The sequence below is a fragment of the Thalassophryne amazonica genome, chromosome 4 (genome assembly GCF_902500255.1).
Source record: "Thalassophryne amazonica chromosome 4, fThaAma1.1, whole genome shotgun sequence".
NCBI lineage: Eukaryota > Metazoa > Chordata > Actinopteri > Batrachoidiformes > Batrachoididae > Thalassophryne > Thalassophryne amazonica.
The window spans coordinates 127,835,390-127,852,855 of record NC_047106.1 but is presented as its reverse complement, the minus strand read 5'-3'; the positions used below and the strand labels follow the sequence as shown (position 1 = coordinate 127,852,855).

The window sequence follows — 17,466 nt, the reverse complement described above, 5'->3', positions numbered from 1 at the left end:
GCAGGAGGTGTGGTTATCAACAAAGGACATTCCCCTCCAAGTGGACTCCCCCAAACTGCAGGACCGTTACATCGGTCCCTTCAAGATACTCAAGGTCATCAGTCCAGCCGCAGTGAGGCTTCAGCTTCCGGCCTCACTGCGGATCCATCCAGTTTTCCATGTGTCCCGTGTAAAACCGCATCACACCTCACCCCTCTGTGCTCCTGGACCGGCACCGCCTCCTGCCCGGATCGTCGATGGAGAGCCGGCTTGGACTGTGCGCCGGCTCTTGGATGTCCATCGGATGGGCCGGGGCTTCCAGTATTTGGTGGACTGGGAGGGGTACGGACCGGAAGAACGCTCCTGGGTGAAGAGGAGCTTCATCCTGGAATTCATTATTATCAGGTTGTCCTAAAAGTTCCCTAAAAAGCCTTCAGTTGGTTCAGAATGCTGCAGCTAGAGTACTGACGGGGACTAGCAGGAGAGAGCATATCTCACCCGTGTTGGCCTCTCTTCATTGGCTTCCTGTTAATTCTAGAATAGAATTTAAAATTCTTCTTCTTACTTATAAGGTTTTGAATAATCAGGTCCCATCTTATCTTAGGGACCTCGTAGTACCATATTACCCCATTAGAGCGCTTCGCTCTCAGACTGCGGGCTTACTTGTAGTTCCTAGGGTTTGTAAGAGTAGAATGGGAGGCAGAGCCTTCAGCTTTCAGGCTCCTCTCCTGTGGAACCAGCTCCCAATTCAGATCAGGGAGACAGATACCCTCTCTACTTTTAAGATTAGGCTTAAAACTTTCCTTTTCGCTAAGGCTTATAGTTAGGGCTGGATCGGGTGACCCTGGACCATCCCTTGGTTATGCTGCTTTAGACGTAGATTGTGGGGGGGTTCCCATGATGCACTGTTTCTTTCTCTTTTGCTCCGTATGCATCACTCTGTATTTAATCATTAGTGATCGATCTCTGCCCCCCTTCACGGCATGTCTTTTTCCTGGTTTTTTCCCTCAGCCCCAACCAGTCTCAGCAGAAGACTGCCCCTCCCTGAGCCTGGTTCTGCTGGAGGTTTCTTCCTGTTAAAAGGGAGTTTTTCCTTCCCACTGTTGCCAAGTGCTTGCTCATAGGGGGTTGTTTTGACCGTTGGGGTTTTTCATAATTATTGTATGGCCTTGCCTTACAATATGGAGCGCCTTGGGGCAACTGTTTGTTGTGATTTGGCGCTATATAAGAAAAAAGTTGATTGATTGATTGATGACCCAGCCCTCCTGGCCGATTTCTACCGCCGCCACCCGGACAAGCCTGGTCGGGCGCCAGGAGGCGCCCGTTGAGGGGGGGGTCCTGTTGTGTGGGCCGCTGAAGAGGAGGTACTGCTGGCCCACCACCACCAGAGTGCACCCTGCCTGGAGTGCGGGCTCCAGGCACAAGAGGGCGCTGCCACCTCACAGGAGCCGCCGGGGTGACAGCTGTCACCAATCATCTGATCTTCATCTGTATATCAGCAGGACGACATCTCCACCTCTTTGCCGAGATATCGCTATTCTTAGGAGGTAACGAGCTCAGCCGATTGAATTATCTTTCTGACAGCAGAATATTGTTGCTTTGTGTTTTTGACAGCAGAGTGAGTGCTTGCAGCTGGAGACCGAGTTGGACTTTTCTCCTACCTGTTGATAAGTAACCATACTCCTGCATTTACCAGCTTTTTGATGAGAGGTGGAGGTGGATTTTCCCACCATACGTGTTGCTGGGTGTAAACCCACCTACATCTAACTGTTTTTGTTCCTCGCCAGCAGTACCAGATCCGACAAGCGGAGGCAGTGACCACCTGGGAGTTCGGGACTTGGCGGCTCCAGTATTCCCAGGGTTTGGTGGCGGAGGAAATCGTGTGGTTCCGGTTCTGCTTTGGACAGACGTCTCTTATCTTCGAGCCTGCCCACGACACGTTCTGTACATTGACTTCATTGCATACTATTGTGACCTGCCGTGTTTGTTGTGCTCATTCACAACAGTAAAGTGTTGTTATTTGACTTCCTCCATTGTCCGTTCATTTGCGCCCCCTGTTGTGGGTCCGTGTTCCTACACTTTCACAACACAAACTATAATATGTAGCCCTAAAAACTGTATATATTCTTAATCCTCATGATATGGGAAACAAACTGGTACCATTTTTTTAAAAAAGTTGAACTGAAAATTACACCGCCTTTTATGTAAAACCATACAGTGTTGTACCATGTGCTTTCTCAACTGTTCTCAACTATTAAGCACCTGACTATCCTGTACAACCCAGTTTGCCTTCCTGTCTGAACACGTTCATTTTATGTTTGTAAAATTGCAATGTAAAAACAGTGAAATACACCACTACCTCAATTTTGATTCGTTGATATTTACATTTACTGTTACCTAACTTTTGTGTGTAATTTTGTTATTTATTTGATTGCAAAGTTAAAATTTAAAAAAGCTCCAATCATGTTACAATCATGTTGTACACCACATTATTTGTCTGATCATATAGATTCCAAAAAGGTATATTTGGACTATCTATGACTGAATGATCAGGAGTTATGGGGTTAAAAACAGCAAAAATGTTGACAAAGGTCAGTTTCAGTTTGTACAGGGGTCAAAAGTTAAAGTTCCTTCAATTTTGGTGAAAAAAGTGATGCAAATTATTGGTTGAGCTAATAGGATTAGTGAATGGAATAGTTTGCACCATTTGTCATGCTTAGTTATGTTATGTGGTAACATATGTCATAGAATCCAATGGATGTTGACCTTGTTTGACCTTTACTTTGGACACCAAGCATTCAACACAGTCAAAACTAACTGAAAACATGTGGGGTGACATAAAAAAAAGCTGTTTCTGAAGCACAACCAAGAAATGTGAATGAATTGTGGAATGTTGTTAAAGAATCTTGGAGTGGAATAACAGCTGAAAGGTGCCACAACTTGGTTGACTTCATGCCTCGCAGATGTGAAGAAATCATGAAAAACTGTGGTTATACAACTAAATACTAGTTTAGTGATTCACAGGATTGCTAAAAAAAGCAATTTGAACATAATAGTTTTGAGTTTGTAGCGTCAATAGCAGATGCTACTATTATTGTGAACAGCCCCTTTTCTACTTTTTTTTTTACTAATAGCCCAATTTCATAGCCTTAAGAGTGTGCATATATATATATATATATATATATATATAATACGAGGTCTGTTAGAAAAGTATCCAACCTTATTTTTTTTAAAAACCATATGGATTTGAATCACGTGTGATTGCGTCAGACAATCTTGAACCCTCGTGCGCATGCGTGAGTTTTTTTCATGCCTGTCGGTTGCGTCATTCGCCTGTGAGCAGGCTTTGAGTGAGGTGTGGTCCACCCCTCTCGTCTATTTTTTATTGCGAATAAATGTCTGAACGATTTGGAGCTTTGCTGCATCAATTTTTTTCCAGAAACTGTGAGAGACCTCCAGGTGGACACTGTTCAAAAAATTAATATGGCTTTCAGGGACAATTTTATGGGGATTAAACAGATTACGGGGTGTTACTGCAGCTTTAAGGACGGCCCACAACTGCTGAGAGCGCGGCGCGCTCCAAGCCCCCATCGACAGGCTGACACCCCGCTGGAGCAACCAGGTCATTTCCAACGTGAAAGCTTTGTTGATCCGGGACCTCGTCTGACTTTCATAAAAAGGCAGAAGATGTGGACGTCAGCGCTTTTTCTGGCACATTCCACCGTTACAGGAGTTTTTTTTTCATGGAAAAAAGCTGAGGGACACACCACGGCTCTGTTCGTTACGCGGGACAGAACCACCTCGGTGTTGGTCTCTCAGGACGGCTTTCAGGTGGATTTCAGACGGATTCCGGTTGCTTTCCAGTCGTGTGAATATCCGATTGTGATTGTGCATGAGCTGGACATGCCAGAACATGTCCCGTGAGGCTTCATCATGGCGTTGCTTTGCACCGAATGGCTGCTTCACGACACGCGGTGGAGCAGCTTCTCTTTCCATGACAAAAACTCCTGTAACAGTGAAATGTGCCGTTCATTTTTAAACTGGACGCTGTCTTGATCTGGTATGTCATCTGACTAGCACAGGAATTGTGAAAAGATGTGGACATCAGCACTTTATCCGGCACATTCCACCGTTACAGGAGTTTTTTTCATGGAAAGAAAAGCGGAGGGACGCGCCACGGAGCCATTCATTACGCGGGACAAAACCACCTCGGTGTTGGTCTCTCAGGACAGCTTTCAGGTGGATTTCAGACGGATTCCGGTTGATTTCCAGTCGTGTGAATATCCGATTGTGATTGTGCATGAGCTGGACATGCCAGAACATGTCCCGTGAGGCTTCATCACGGCGTTGCTTTGCGCCGAGCGGCTGCACCTCCTCCAGAGAGTCCAGAGGACAGCCCAGGACAGAGCTGGACTTCCTGACCAGCTTGTTCAGTCTCTTTCTCTCCCGCTCTGTGTAGCTGGTGGCCCAACAGACGACAGCATAGAAGAGAGGTCCAGTTTGTTGTTGAGGACCTGTGACCCACTCTTGGGCCGACTGTGCTGGAAATGATCAATCTGTCATTAACCTCTGGATCTGTTCTGAAATGTTTTAAATCTGCAGTGATTAAACCATTACTTAAGACATCTAATCTTGACCCTAGTGTATTGAAAAATTACAGGCCGATATCAAATCTATCATTCTGTTCCAAAATTGTAGAAAAGGTGGTTTCACGGCAGCCCGAAGGCCACCTCACTGAGAATGATCTTTTTGAGCCAGTGCAGTCTGCTTTTAGGAAATATCACTCCACAGAGACAGCGCTCACTAAAGTAGTGAATCATCTTCTGCGAGCAATGGTCTCAGACACCACTATGGTTTTGGTGTTAAATCTCAGTGCTGCGTTTGATTCTGTGGATTATCATATTTTGCTCGATAGGTTGGAGAATTTTTTGGGGATTACCGGAAGTGCCCTTGCGTGGTTGATGTCATATCTGTCCAGTCGTTCTCAATGTGTCTGGTATAATGGCACTAGCTCTGACCTTGGTGACATGAAATTTGGGGTTCCACAGGGATCTGTTTTAGGCCCCTTGCTTTTCTCCCTGTATGTGGCCCCCCTTGGGCGTATACTGCAGAGTTTTGGGATTACCTTTCATTGGTACGCTGATGATACTCAGTTGTACATGCTGATGATACTCAGTTGTTCATGATGATAACTGCAGGAAATCTCACTCCCATAAAATCCCTGGAGGACTGTGTTCTATCAGTGAGAAGTTGGATGTCTAGTAACTTCCTACTTTTAAACTTTGATAAGACTGAAATGATGGTTCTTGGTCCAGCGAGACATCTGCATCAGTTTGACCAGCTGGCGCTCAGCCTGGGTTTGTGTGTCATACATCATACAGACAAAATGAGGAACCTTGGGGTAATTGTCCTTTGACCTCCACATCAGGGATGTTACTAGGACTGCTTTTTTCCATCTGCAAAATATAGCAAGGATCCGCCCCATCCTGTCTATGGCTGATGCTGAGACCTGATTCATTGATGCTTTTGTTTCTTCTAGACTAGATTATTGTGATGTTCTATTTTCAGGGTTACCGCAGTCCAGCATCAGGAGTCTTCAGCTGGTTCAGAACGCTGCCACCAGACTATTGACACGTAGCAGAAGGTCTGAATATATCACACCTATTTTGGCATCTTTGCACTGGCTCCCTGTCTCTGTGAGAGCAGATTTTAAGGTTTTGTTATTGACTTATAAGGTTGTTCATGGACTGGCGCCATCTTATCTGGCTGATCTGGTGGAACTTTACGTGCTGGCCCGGGTTTTGCGGTCGCAGGATGCGGGACTTCTCTGTGTTCCCAGGGTGAAGAAGAAGTCAACGGGTCAAAGAGTCTTTTCGTATCGTGCACCCACCCTGTGGAACGGTCTTCCTGTGACCGTGAGGCAGTCGGAGTCCGTGGACATTTTTAAGTCAAGACTGAAAACCCATTTTTATTCTCTTTCTTATGAATAGTTTTTATTTTTTATGTTATTTTCTTTTATTTCTGTTTTTAATTATGTATTTGAATTTTTTTTTATTCATTTTTAATTAATTATTTAAATTTTATGTTGAATTGATTCATGTAAGGCGCCTTGAGACAGCTTTTGCTGTGATTTGTGTTATATGGCTGGGGGGGCCTGGCTGCCGGTTTGTTTGTCTTTTTGTTTTCCTCCCAGGTGGCGTGCATTTGGGACTGAGTGGCTGTGTTGCTGAGGCTGTCAGGACCTCACCCTGATCACCTGCGACTCGTCAGGACTCACAGCTGAGGTGCATCTGGATGGATTGGAGCATGTTGGCATTTAAGACTGGAGTGCACAGTGTGTATTTGCCAGAGACTCGACCTTGTGACCAGACGGGTGAGATCGTCGTCTCGGGAGCCATCTCATCAGCAGCGGATGCTGAGAAATGTCCAGGTTTGATGCACAGTCTGTGAAAGAGGAGGGGGTGAGGTCTCACGCTCGTCAGCACACTTCCTGAGGTACGTTAGATTTTGTGACTAACAGTTATACAGTCAGTAAATGTGGTGTCCCTCACACCTTATTGTATTGAGCTGTTTGTTAGTCATGTATCAGCTTCCACTGCGGTGGAGTTTTGTGAACTGGATGTTCCATGCCTGCAGGTTGGAAGCTGATCAGCAATCAAGCCAGGAAGTGTTTGCTGTTTGTACACCTTTAAGTGTTCTGTGTGTAGAGTGTGGACTCACATAATGGTTCCTTCTTTCACAGACTCGGTTGTTGCGGCCACCTGGGGGGTGTCGGCGGGGTCCTTGGGTCCGAAACAGCTTCTGGCTCCGGACCGTTAGCGCTGCTGGGAGCGCACCACGCCAGACCGCACCTTTCTGTATTATCACTGTTATGTATTAAATTCAGTTAGCCTTTGTACCGTGCTCTGCTTATTTCATACTGGGTCCTTCAAACGCTGGTCGGTTCTCCGAGCTGCGTCCGACACATAACAGTAGTCTCTGGCCAAACATCATGGACCCAGCGGTAGCAGAGACGGTAACGCGCCGGGAAGGCGTCAGCAGACGTTCAGTGGTTATCCGGATCAGTTGCGGGGCTCTCCGCCCGGAAGGTGCGTGTTTGAAACCCATTACTGGATACTAATTTGTGCTCTCTTGCAGCCGTGTTCCTGTGTTGTGCCTTATCCGTGGGTCGTGGTGGAGTGTGACTGGCGACGGCTTCGCGTCACACTCCGACCGGATAAGAGGTGTAAACGGGAGCTGCAAGAGTGCGTTTGTAATGGGTTCACGCGCACGGCGGAGCTCTGTTAGCACGGGTCGCTGGGCTTCCTGTGTTACAGTCATAGCCCCGTTTCCCCGGAGAAAGGTAACTACTGCGTCTGTTGTATCAGCTCCGGCGTTATTTAGTTGAGCACATTTTGGTTGTGTGTTGCACTCAGCTGCGCACACAAAAGCAGCTCGTTTGTTTTTTTTCTGTCGCCCAAGGGGTTTTTTCATTTTTAGCACTCTGGTTCCCCCTTGTGGTGACTGAATCACGTTACCGTCAAGCTCTTGAGTAGGAACAGGTGTGTTCCATTTGGTTGAGCTTGACGGTATAACTCACTGATTTGTTTTGTGTTAGTTCATTTTGTGTGGGTGTTTTTTGAGTTGGTTTTTGTGTGGGCTTTTCTTTTTTGTTGTCCACTATTTGTCTGGGGGTGTGACCCTGTAGCCTTTGCAAAAAACAAAAAAACACCAAGAGAACAGGGACCCAAACAACTGTGTGTTGGTCTGTTTTTTTTTTCCTTTGTTTCTTTTTGTTTCACATCCCCAGGGTTGGATGGTACGGTCCCCTGGGGGGTGATGGGGTGGTCTTTGGGTTGTTTTTTCTTTGTTTTTTGTTATGCCCTCTCTTCTCCTCTGACTCCAGCCGGGTGTGCCGTAGTGTCGGCATTGCTGGAGGGGTGCAGTTAGGTTGTGCTGGGCGTTTCCCAGGTAGCCTCTGCACCCGGGAGGGGAGGGGGGGGGGGGGTTTGGGGTTTTTTTTTGTTTTCCCTCCCCCAGTTTCCGCCCTCAGGGTTTGACTGTGGTGTCCTCTGGGGGGGAACGGGCGTTGGGTCCATCTAGCCGTGGACGGCCGGGGCTGGGTCCATTAGTCATGCGGGGAGGTGTCTCCTGGGGTTGACGAGTGGTCCTCTGGGGGGCGCTGGTGGTCCCCGTGGGTGACGTTGGATCCCAGAGGGACCTCGGCCGTGGTTATTACTCCTGGAGCTGGCGGGTGGCCCTCTGGGGGGTGTTGGTCCCTACGTGTCGTTTGGGGGGGAGGAGGGGGGGGTATTTTGGCATTTGTTTGTGAGCTTAAATTTGGATTGTTTTTCTTTTCTCCCCTTCCCTGGGGTTTGATGGAACGGTCCTCTGGGGGGGGGGGGTGTTTTAGTGTTTTTGTTTGTGGGCTTGGGTTGGGTTGTTTTTCCTTTCTCCCCTTCCCTGGGGTTTGATGGGACGGTCCCCTGGGGCGGGGGGGGATGTTTTGGTTGTTTTGTTTTCTGACTAATCACACGTTTGGTTAAAGGCTGACCGCACAGGTGTAGGAACTCCTGGCCACACCTGTGCTGAGACTGTCAAACAAGGGCAAAGATGCAGCCAGTTCAACCAGTCTGTTGGAGGACGAACGCAGACGCGGTTTCCAGCCATGGTCCCTGGAGGGGGGGTGTTTCTCCTGGGCCAGGTGTGTGTGGTCGCCGGGAGGCTTCCCGTGAGGGTGGGGTACTGTTATATGGCTGGGGGGGCCTGGCTGCCGGTTTGTTTGTCTTTTTGTTTTCCTCCCAGGTGGCGTGCATTTGGGACTGAGTGGCTGTGTTGCTGAGGCTGTCAGGACCTCACCCTGATCACCTGCGACTCGTCAGGACTCACAGCTGAGGTGCATCTGGATGGATTGGAGCATGTTGGCATTTAAGACTGGAGTGCACAGTGTGTATTTGCCAGAGACTCGACCTTGTGACCAGACGGGTGAGATCGTCGTCTCGGGAGCCATCTCATCAGCAGCGGATGCTGAGAAACGTCCAGGTTTGATGCACAGTCTGTGAAAGAGGAGGGGGTGAGGTCTCACGCTCGTCAGCACACTTCCTGAGGTACGTTAGATTTTGTGACTAACAGTTATACAGTCAGTAAATGTGGTGTCCCTCACACCTTATTGTATTGAGCTGTTTGTTAGTCATGTATCAGCTTCCACTGCGGTGGAGTTTTGTGAACTGGATGTTCCATGCCTGCAGGTTGGAAGCTGATCAGCAATCAAGCCAGGAAGTGTTTGCTGTTTGTACACCTTTAAGTGTTCTGTGTGTAGAGTGTGGACTCACATAATGGTTCCTTCTTTCACAGACTCGGTTGTTGCGGCCACCTGGGGGGTGTCGGCGGGGTCCTTGGGTCCGAAACAGCTTCTGGCTCCGGACCGTTAGCGCTGCTGGGAGCGCACCACGCCAGACCGCACCTTTCTGTATTATCACTGTTATGTATTAAATTCAGTTAGCCTTTGTACCGTGCTCTGCTTATTTCATACTGGGTCCTTCAAACGCTGGTCGGTTCTCCGAGCTGCGTCCGACACATAACAATTTGGTGCATTATAAGCTAATTAAATTAAATTAAATTAAATTATGTTGTTGGCCATGAGCTGTGTGAGGAAACCTATCAATCATTAATTGATACAAAAAAGATATTATGGCAAACTCTGTTTTCTTTAAAAACAAAAACAAAATCAATGTAACTGGTGGAATGGATTCAGTGTGTGTGGAATCTTGCTGAGTCCATTGAATGAAAAAATTGATCTTGGTGTGTGTGTATACATATCTATCCATACATTCATTTTCAATACTCGCTTACTCCTGTTAAAGGTCATGGGAGGGCTGGGCCATTTCCCAGCAGTTTATATATATATATATATATATATATATATATATATATATATATATATATATATATGGAATGTATTCACAGCGCTTCACTTTTCCACATTTTTTGTTACAGCTTTATTCCAAAATGGAGTAAATTCATTTTTTCCCTTCAAAATTCTACTCACAACACCCCATAATGACAAATTTTTTAATTTCTGCAAATTTATTAAAAATACGAAAGAAATCACATGTACATAAGTATTCACAGCTTTGCTCAATACTTTGTTGATGCACCTTTTGGCAGCAATTACAGCTCAGGCTGCATATTTTATTATCACCCTAGAAAAAAGTCAGTTACCTATTATATAAACACTACCCAATCTAGAGCCCATGGATCCCTATGGCAATGCACTAGTATTCATTAATTCATTTTCCATACCTCCTTACACCAATCCCTCAATGGTTCCAGCTCCAATGGTGGGCTGGAACCTATCCCAGCAGTTACAGGGTGAGAGACTGAGGACACCAGTCGATTGCTGTCTAGGCAACACACAGGCAAACACATTCACACTAGCACACACGTACAGCCTACAGCACCTACAGCCAATTTAAAGTTCACATTTCATCTAACCTGCATGTCTTTGGAAGTGGGAGGAAGCTGGTGCTGCTGGAGGGAAGTCACGTGAACACGAGAAGAACATGCAACCTCCACGCAGAAAGGACCAGGCGGGAAGTGATCCCAGGATGCCATTATTTACCTGCTGAACCAGGTGTACTCTGTCTTGGATAAGCTGGCAAGCACTGAGAGTGTTGGGAAAAGTGAATTCATGGACCCACGCCAGGGGGCGTAAATGAACGGTCAATAGAGATTCCAAATAAATACAATTTATTTTGCAAATGTGCACAATCACTCAAATATGCTTTTAGTCTGTCAATCCAAAAACGGTGACGTGTGGGCAGGCCCGAGGGTAGGAGACGCCTATCCAGAGAAGAGCCAGGACCCATGAAGTTCCACCGCCAACAGAGACCTGCAATACACCAGAGCCGCCAAGTCCCGAATCCCCAGGTGGCCACCGCTCCAGCTGTCAGACCTGGTACTGCTGGCAGGAACAAACACAGGTTAAGGTGGCTGTGTGTACACCCAGCAAACAGTCAGTAACTCACAGAAATCCTCCTGGAGGAAATAATCCAGATACTCCCAGAGTGCAGAGGAAAACTGGAGAACGTGCAGTGTCAATGGTTATACTCAGTAAGTCAGAAGAGACGAGTGGAGACGCCAACTCCTCCAACTTCCACAAACAAGCTGCAAGCATAAGTCACAACTGCAAAGACTTCAGTAACAATGAATGTGCGAACGGCACAAAACAGCTGAGTTGATTTACCTGAAAGGTAAGCAGATAACTTGGCAGAGTTATGGTGTCTCTCTCAGGCTTTTATGGATGATGTCATGAGTAGATGGATGACAGCTGACAAGGTGCACCTGGTGATTCAAACAGGCCACAGTGCCCTCTGGTGCCTGAAACCCGCCAACAGGCAGGGCGCCCTCTGGTGGTGGCCCAGCACTACCTCCTCTTCGGCGGCCCACACAACAGGACCCCCCCTCAACGGGTGCCTCCTGGCACCCGACCCGGCTTGTCGGGGTGCGGCTGGTAGAAGTCCGCCAGGAGGGCGGGATCCAAGATGAAGCTCCTCTTCACCCAGGAGCATTCTTCTGGGCCATAACCCTCCCAGTCTACCAGATACTGGTACCCTGACCCCTCTGATGTACATCAAGGAGCCTACGTACCGTCCAAGCAGGCTCGCCGTCGATGATGCGGGCAGGAAGCGGCGCCGGTCCAGGGGTGCAGAGGTCCGAAGTGTGGTATGGCTTGATCTTAGACACGTGAAATATCGGATGTATCCGCAGTGAAGCAGGGAGCTGGAGCTTCACTGCGGCGGGACTGATGACTTTCAGGATTTTGAAGGGTCCAATGAACCGATCTGTCAGTTTTGGTGAGTCCGAATGCAGAGGAATGTTCTTGGTGGATAGCCAAACCTCCTGCCCAGGCTGGTAAGCAGGGGCCGGGGTCTGCATGGTCCTTAGCCCGCGTCCGGGCTCTCAAGAGTGCAGAGCGGGCTGTCTTCCACACCCAACGGCATCTCCTGAGGTGGGCCTGGACTGAAGGCACCTTGACCTCTCCCTCTACAGCAGGAAACAATGGGGGCTGGTACCCCAAACATACCTCAAAGGGGGAGAGGCCGGTAGATGATGAGACTTGGCTATTGTGGGCATACTTGATCCAGGCCAGATGTTGACTCCAGGCCATCGGGTGCGCGGAGGTGACACACCGCAAGGCCTGCTCCAAATCCTGGTTTGCCCGCTCTGCTTGGCCGTTGGTCTGGGGGTGGTACCCGGACGACAGGCTTGCCGTGGCCCCCAGCTCCCTACAAAAACTCCTGCAGACTTGCGAGGAGAACTGAGGACCACGGTCCAAAACGATGTCAGTGGGGATACCATGCAGACGCACGACATGGTAGACCAGGAGGTCTGCAGTCTCCTGGGCCGTCGGGAGCTTCGGGAGGGCCACGAAGTGGGCCGCCTTGGAAAACCGGTCCACTATCGTCAAGATGGTAGTCATTCCCTGGGACGCAGGGAGGCCCGTGACGAAGTCCAGGCTGATGTGGGACCAGGAGCGACGAGGCACAGGTAACGGCTGAAGGAGTCCCTTTTCTGGCTGATGAACTGCCTTGCCCTTGGCACAGGTGGTACAGGCCCGGACATAGTCCCGGTTGTCGGCTTCGACCAACGCCCACCAGAACCGCTGCTGGACCACTGCCACAGTTCTTCGTACCCCTGGATGGCAGGAGAGCTTGGAACCGTGACAGAAGTCCAATACGGCAGTCCGAGCATCTGGTGGGACGTACAGCCTATTAGGTGGTCCACCTCCGGGATTTGGGTGTCGTGTCAGGGCTTCCCTGACCACTTCCTCCACGTCCCACATGAGGGTGGCGACAACAGTGGATTCCGGCAGGATGGTATCAGGTGGATCCATCAGCTTCGTTCCAATTTCTTCTTCATGCACCCGGGCAAGTGCGTCAGACCTAAGGTTTTTGGTCCCGGGGCGATATGTGATTTTGAAATTGAAACGTCCAAAGAATAGTGACCAGCGGGCTTGCCTAGGGTTCAGACGCTTAGCGGTCTGGATGTATTCCAGGTTCCGATGGCCAGTGAGAACCACAAACGGGACCACAGCTCCCTCCAACAGATGTCTCCACTCCTCGAGGGTCTCTTTCACTGCCAGGAGTTCCCGATTGCCAACGTCATAGTTCCGCTCAGCGGGGGTTAACCTGCGGGAGAAGTAGGCACAAGGGTGGAGAACATTATCGGACTCCCTGCTCTGGGACAGCACGGCTCCTATCCCTGAGTCAGAGGCATCCACTTCAACAATAAACTGGTGGTTTGGATCAGGCTGCACCAGAACCGGTGCAGTCGAAAACTGGTGTTTCAACTCCCTAAACGCGGCTTCGCACCGATCCGACCAGGTGAAGGGGACTTTTATGGAAGTCAGGGCTGTAAGGGGACCAACAACCTGACTATAGCCCTTAATGAACCTCCTGTAAAAATTGGCGAACCCTAGGAGCTGTTGCAGCTTCCTACGATTTACCGGTTGGGGCCAATCTCTCACCACCGCTACCTTGGCCGGATCGGGAGCGACGGAGTTGGAGGAGATAATGAACCCCAGGAAGGACAAAGAAGTGCAGTGGAACTCGCACTTCTCGCCCTTCACAAACAGCCGGTTCTCCAACAACCGCTGCAGGACCTGACGGACATGCTTAACATGGGTCTCAGAGTCCGGGGAGAAGATGAGGATATCGTCTAGATATACGAAGACGAATCGGTGCAGGAAATCCCGCAGGACGTCATTAACCAAAGCTTTGAACGTTGCGGAGGCATTGGTGAGGCCGAACGGCATGACCAGGTACTCAAAGTGACCTAAGGGGGTGTTAAATGCCGTCTTCCATTCGTCTCCCTTCCGGATCCGAACCAGGTGATAAGCATTTCTGAGATCCAGTTTTGTGAATATTTTGGCTCCATGCAGGGGAGTGAACACTGAATCTAATAGAGGTAACGGGTATCGGTTGCGAACCGTAATCTCGTTCAGCCCTCTATAATCAATGCATGGACGGAGTCCGCTGTCCTTCTTGCCCACAAAAAAGAAGCCTGCACCTAACGGGGATGAAGAATTTCGCATTAGCCCGGCCGCTAAAGAGTCCTGGATGTAGGTCTCCATTGATTCGCGCTCAGGACGTGAGAGATTGTACAGCCTGCTGGACGGGTACTCAGCGCCTGGAACCAAATCAATGGCACAATCATACTGTCGGTGTGGGGGCAGCGTGAGTGCCAGATCTTTGCTGAAAACGTCAGCAAGATCATGATACTCAGTTGGCACCATCATGAGATTGGGGGGGACTCGGACCTCCTTTTTAACAGCATCACCGGGTGGCACTGAGGATCTTAAACACTCCCGGTGGCAGGTTTCGCTCCATTGAGCCACAACCCCAGATGGCCAATCGATCCGGGGATTGTGCTTCGCCATCCATGGAAAACCCAAAATAATTCTGGAGGTAGAAGGTGTTACATAAAACACAATCTCCTCCCTGTGATTGCCCGAGACAACCAAAGTTAAAGGCTATGTCTGGTGTGTGATTTCTGGAAGAAGAGTGCCATCTAGTGCCCGCAACTTCAATGGTGACGGAACGGCCACCAGAGGGAGCCCAACCTCCTTAGCCCACCTATTGTCTAGTAGGTTCCCTTCTGACCCCGTGTCGATCAGTGCTGGGGCAGTAAGGGTTAAATCCCCACAGAGGATTGTGACTGGGAGTTGTGCGCATTTCCGTGGAATGCCCTCGTGTGTGTTATGGCTCACCCTTCACCCAGTCTCTAAGGGCGAGCGTTGGCGTTTAACCATTTGGGGCAGTTTTTCTGCACATGCTCACTCGAGCCGCAGTAAAAACACTCTCCACGGGCCAGCCTCCTCTGTCTGTTATTTGATTTTAATTTAGCCCTGCTTGTGTCCATAGCTTCGTCAGCAGGGGTGCTACATGGAAAGCCCTGGCTTTGGAGTGGGGTGAGGACGGCGCTGCTTCGGACCTGGAAGGGGGAGGGACGACGCGCGCCCGGCCACGTCCTTCGTCTCGCTCCCGTTTATGTTCTTCTAACCGACTGTCTAACCAGATAACCAGATCTATCAGCCCATCTAAATCCCGCGGCTGATCCTTCACCACCAGATGCTCCTTTAGGGCCGGAGACAGCCCATTTACGAAGGTGGCGCGGAGCGCTACCGAATTCCAACCGGCTCTCGCTGCCACAACGCGGAAGTCGACTGCATATTCGGCTGCGCTCCGGCGCCCCTGTCTTATCGACAGCAGCATATTTGAAGCGGATTCGCCTCTGTTGGGATGATCGAACACCTGTCGAAACTCCCGGATGAACCCAGTATATGTCGAGAGGAGCTGTGAGTCCTGCTCCCAGAGTGCCGTAGCCCAGGCGCGTGCCTCGCCTCGAAGAAAATTTATGACATAAGCCACCCAGCTGTGGTCTGACGCGTACATCACGGGGAGTTGTGCAAAGATGAGCGAGCACTGCATCAGGAAGTCCGCGCACGTCTCGACACAACCCCCGTACGGTTCCGGGGGGCTAATGTATGCTTCAGGGGAAGGGGGGGGTCTGTTGAACGACCACTGGATTTTCCCTGTTTTGCGACAGGTCCGCAGGAGGAGCGGCCGCAGCCGCGCCTTGTGCGCATGCCTCCACCTGAGCGGTGAGAGCCTCCATCCTACGGTTGAGGTGTATATTCTGTTCGGTTAATAAATCCAACCGAGCAGTGAGGTTGGTGAGAATATGCTGCAACTCACCCAACGCACCTCCTGCTGGAGCCTGCGCACCTTGCATCTCCATTGGTTGTTCACTCAGTGGTATACGCCCCTCAGAGTCCATGACGTGGCCGAGTTATCCTGTTGGGAAAAGTGAATGCACGGACCCACGCCAGGGGGCGTAAATGAACGGTCAATAGAGATTCCAAATAAATACAATTTATTTTGGAAATGTGCACAATCACTCAAATATGCTTTTAGTCTGTCAATCCAAAAACTGTGACGCGTGGGCAGGCCCGAGGGTAGGAGACGCCTATCCAGAGAAGAGCCGGGACCCACGAAGTTCCACCGCCAACAGAGACCTGCAATACACCAGAGCCGCCAAGTCCCGAATCCCCAGGTGGCCACCGCTCCAGCTGTCAGACCCGGTACTGCTGGCAGGAACAAACACAGGTTAAGGTGGGTGTGTGTACACCCAGCAAACAGTCAGTAACTCACAGAAATCCTCCTGGAGGAAATAATCCAGATACTCCCAGAGTGCAGAGGAAAACTGGAAAACGTGCAGTGTCAGTAAGTCAGAAGTGAGGAGTGGAGACGCCAACTCCTCCAACTTCCACAAACTCGGCTACAAGCTGCAAATATAAGTCACAACTGCAAAGACTTCAGTAACAATGAATGTGCAAACGGCACAAAACGGCTGAGTTGATTTACCTGAAAGGTAAGCAGATAACTCGGCAGAGTTATGGTGTCTCTCCCAGGCTTTTATGGATGATGTGATGAGTAGATGGATGACAGCTGACAAGGTTCACCTGGTGATTCAAACAGGCCACAGCGCCCTCTGGTGCCTGAAACCCGCCAACAGGCAGGGCGCCCTCTGGTGGTGGGCCAGCAGTACCTCCTCTTCGGCAGCCCACACAACAGTGAGGGTCATATTTTTTAACATTTCCAGTGCTTTTAACGCCAGGCCTGTGCTACTGAGTAAACAGCGATGTAGGTAGACCCCCCCCCCCCCCCCCCCCCCGTCCTGGATTGTGGATTGCACGTTCCAGGACACAAGGGTGATCACCTTAGTATTTCTTCTGCTTTCCTGTTGCTTAATGCTGATGAATTATACCTTAATTGTAGTTTTTCTGGCCGACTGATTTAATTTACTTTTCCTCTCTGTCCGAGATGCGGCTGGATCCACACGCAGGATTAGATGATTTCTGTGGCAGATGTGGGATGAAGTCCACTGTAGGAACAGATCCAACAAGTGGCTCGATGACTAACCCCCCCCCCCCCCCCCCATTTCCTGAAGGTGGCCTGAAAGCCTATTGTAAACCGATTTGGTAGCATGGCCCAAGCAGTGGGTCACCCCTTTGAGTCTGGTCTGCTTGAGGTTTCTTCCTCAAATCATCCAAAAGAGTTTTTTTTTACCACTGTCGCTGTGTGCTTGCTCTAGGGATTGGTAAGGTTAGACCTTACTCGTGTGAAGTGCCTTGAGGCAGTTTTGTTATGTTTTGACATTATGTACTGAATCTACTGAATCTACTGGTACTTTGTTTCCCATGTAACAATAAGAAATATACTCAAAACATGGATTAATCTATTTTTTCATAAATATTTTTATAGAAATTTTGCTTATAAAACAAATTACAATAATAATAAAACAAACAGACAAAAATAAAAAAAAAGCACTCACAAACAAAAAACCTCCCACCCCCCATCCAAAGGCACACGGTTCACTCAAGTTAAATAAAAAAGTTTACATCTCGAAGTTTTTCACAACGCGAAGAAAGGGCAACCAAATGTC

At 49.2% G+C, this 17,466-nt stretch overlaps 1 protein-coding gene across 3 annotated transcripts in view; it reads left to right on the top strand.

Annotated features, from left to right (window-relative positions):
- The window catches only part of LOC117508714 (N-acetyllactosaminide beta-1,3-N-acetylglucosaminyltransferase 2-like), a 31,112-nt gene that overhangs the window by 7,651 nt on the left and 5,995 nt on the right, over positions 1-17,466 (top strand). The window contains exon 1 of one of the 3 annotated variants that reach the window (XM_034168531.1): positions 6,424-6,474. The exons of 1 other annotated variant lie outside the window; for it this stretch is intronic. The gene's annotated coding sequence lies outside the window, so the exon portion shown is untranslated. Of the gene's footprint in view, positions 1-6,423; positions 6,475-8,607; positions 8,663-17,466 lie in introns of those variants that run through there. One more of the 3 variants, XM_034168533.1, reaches the window with a different exon arrangement.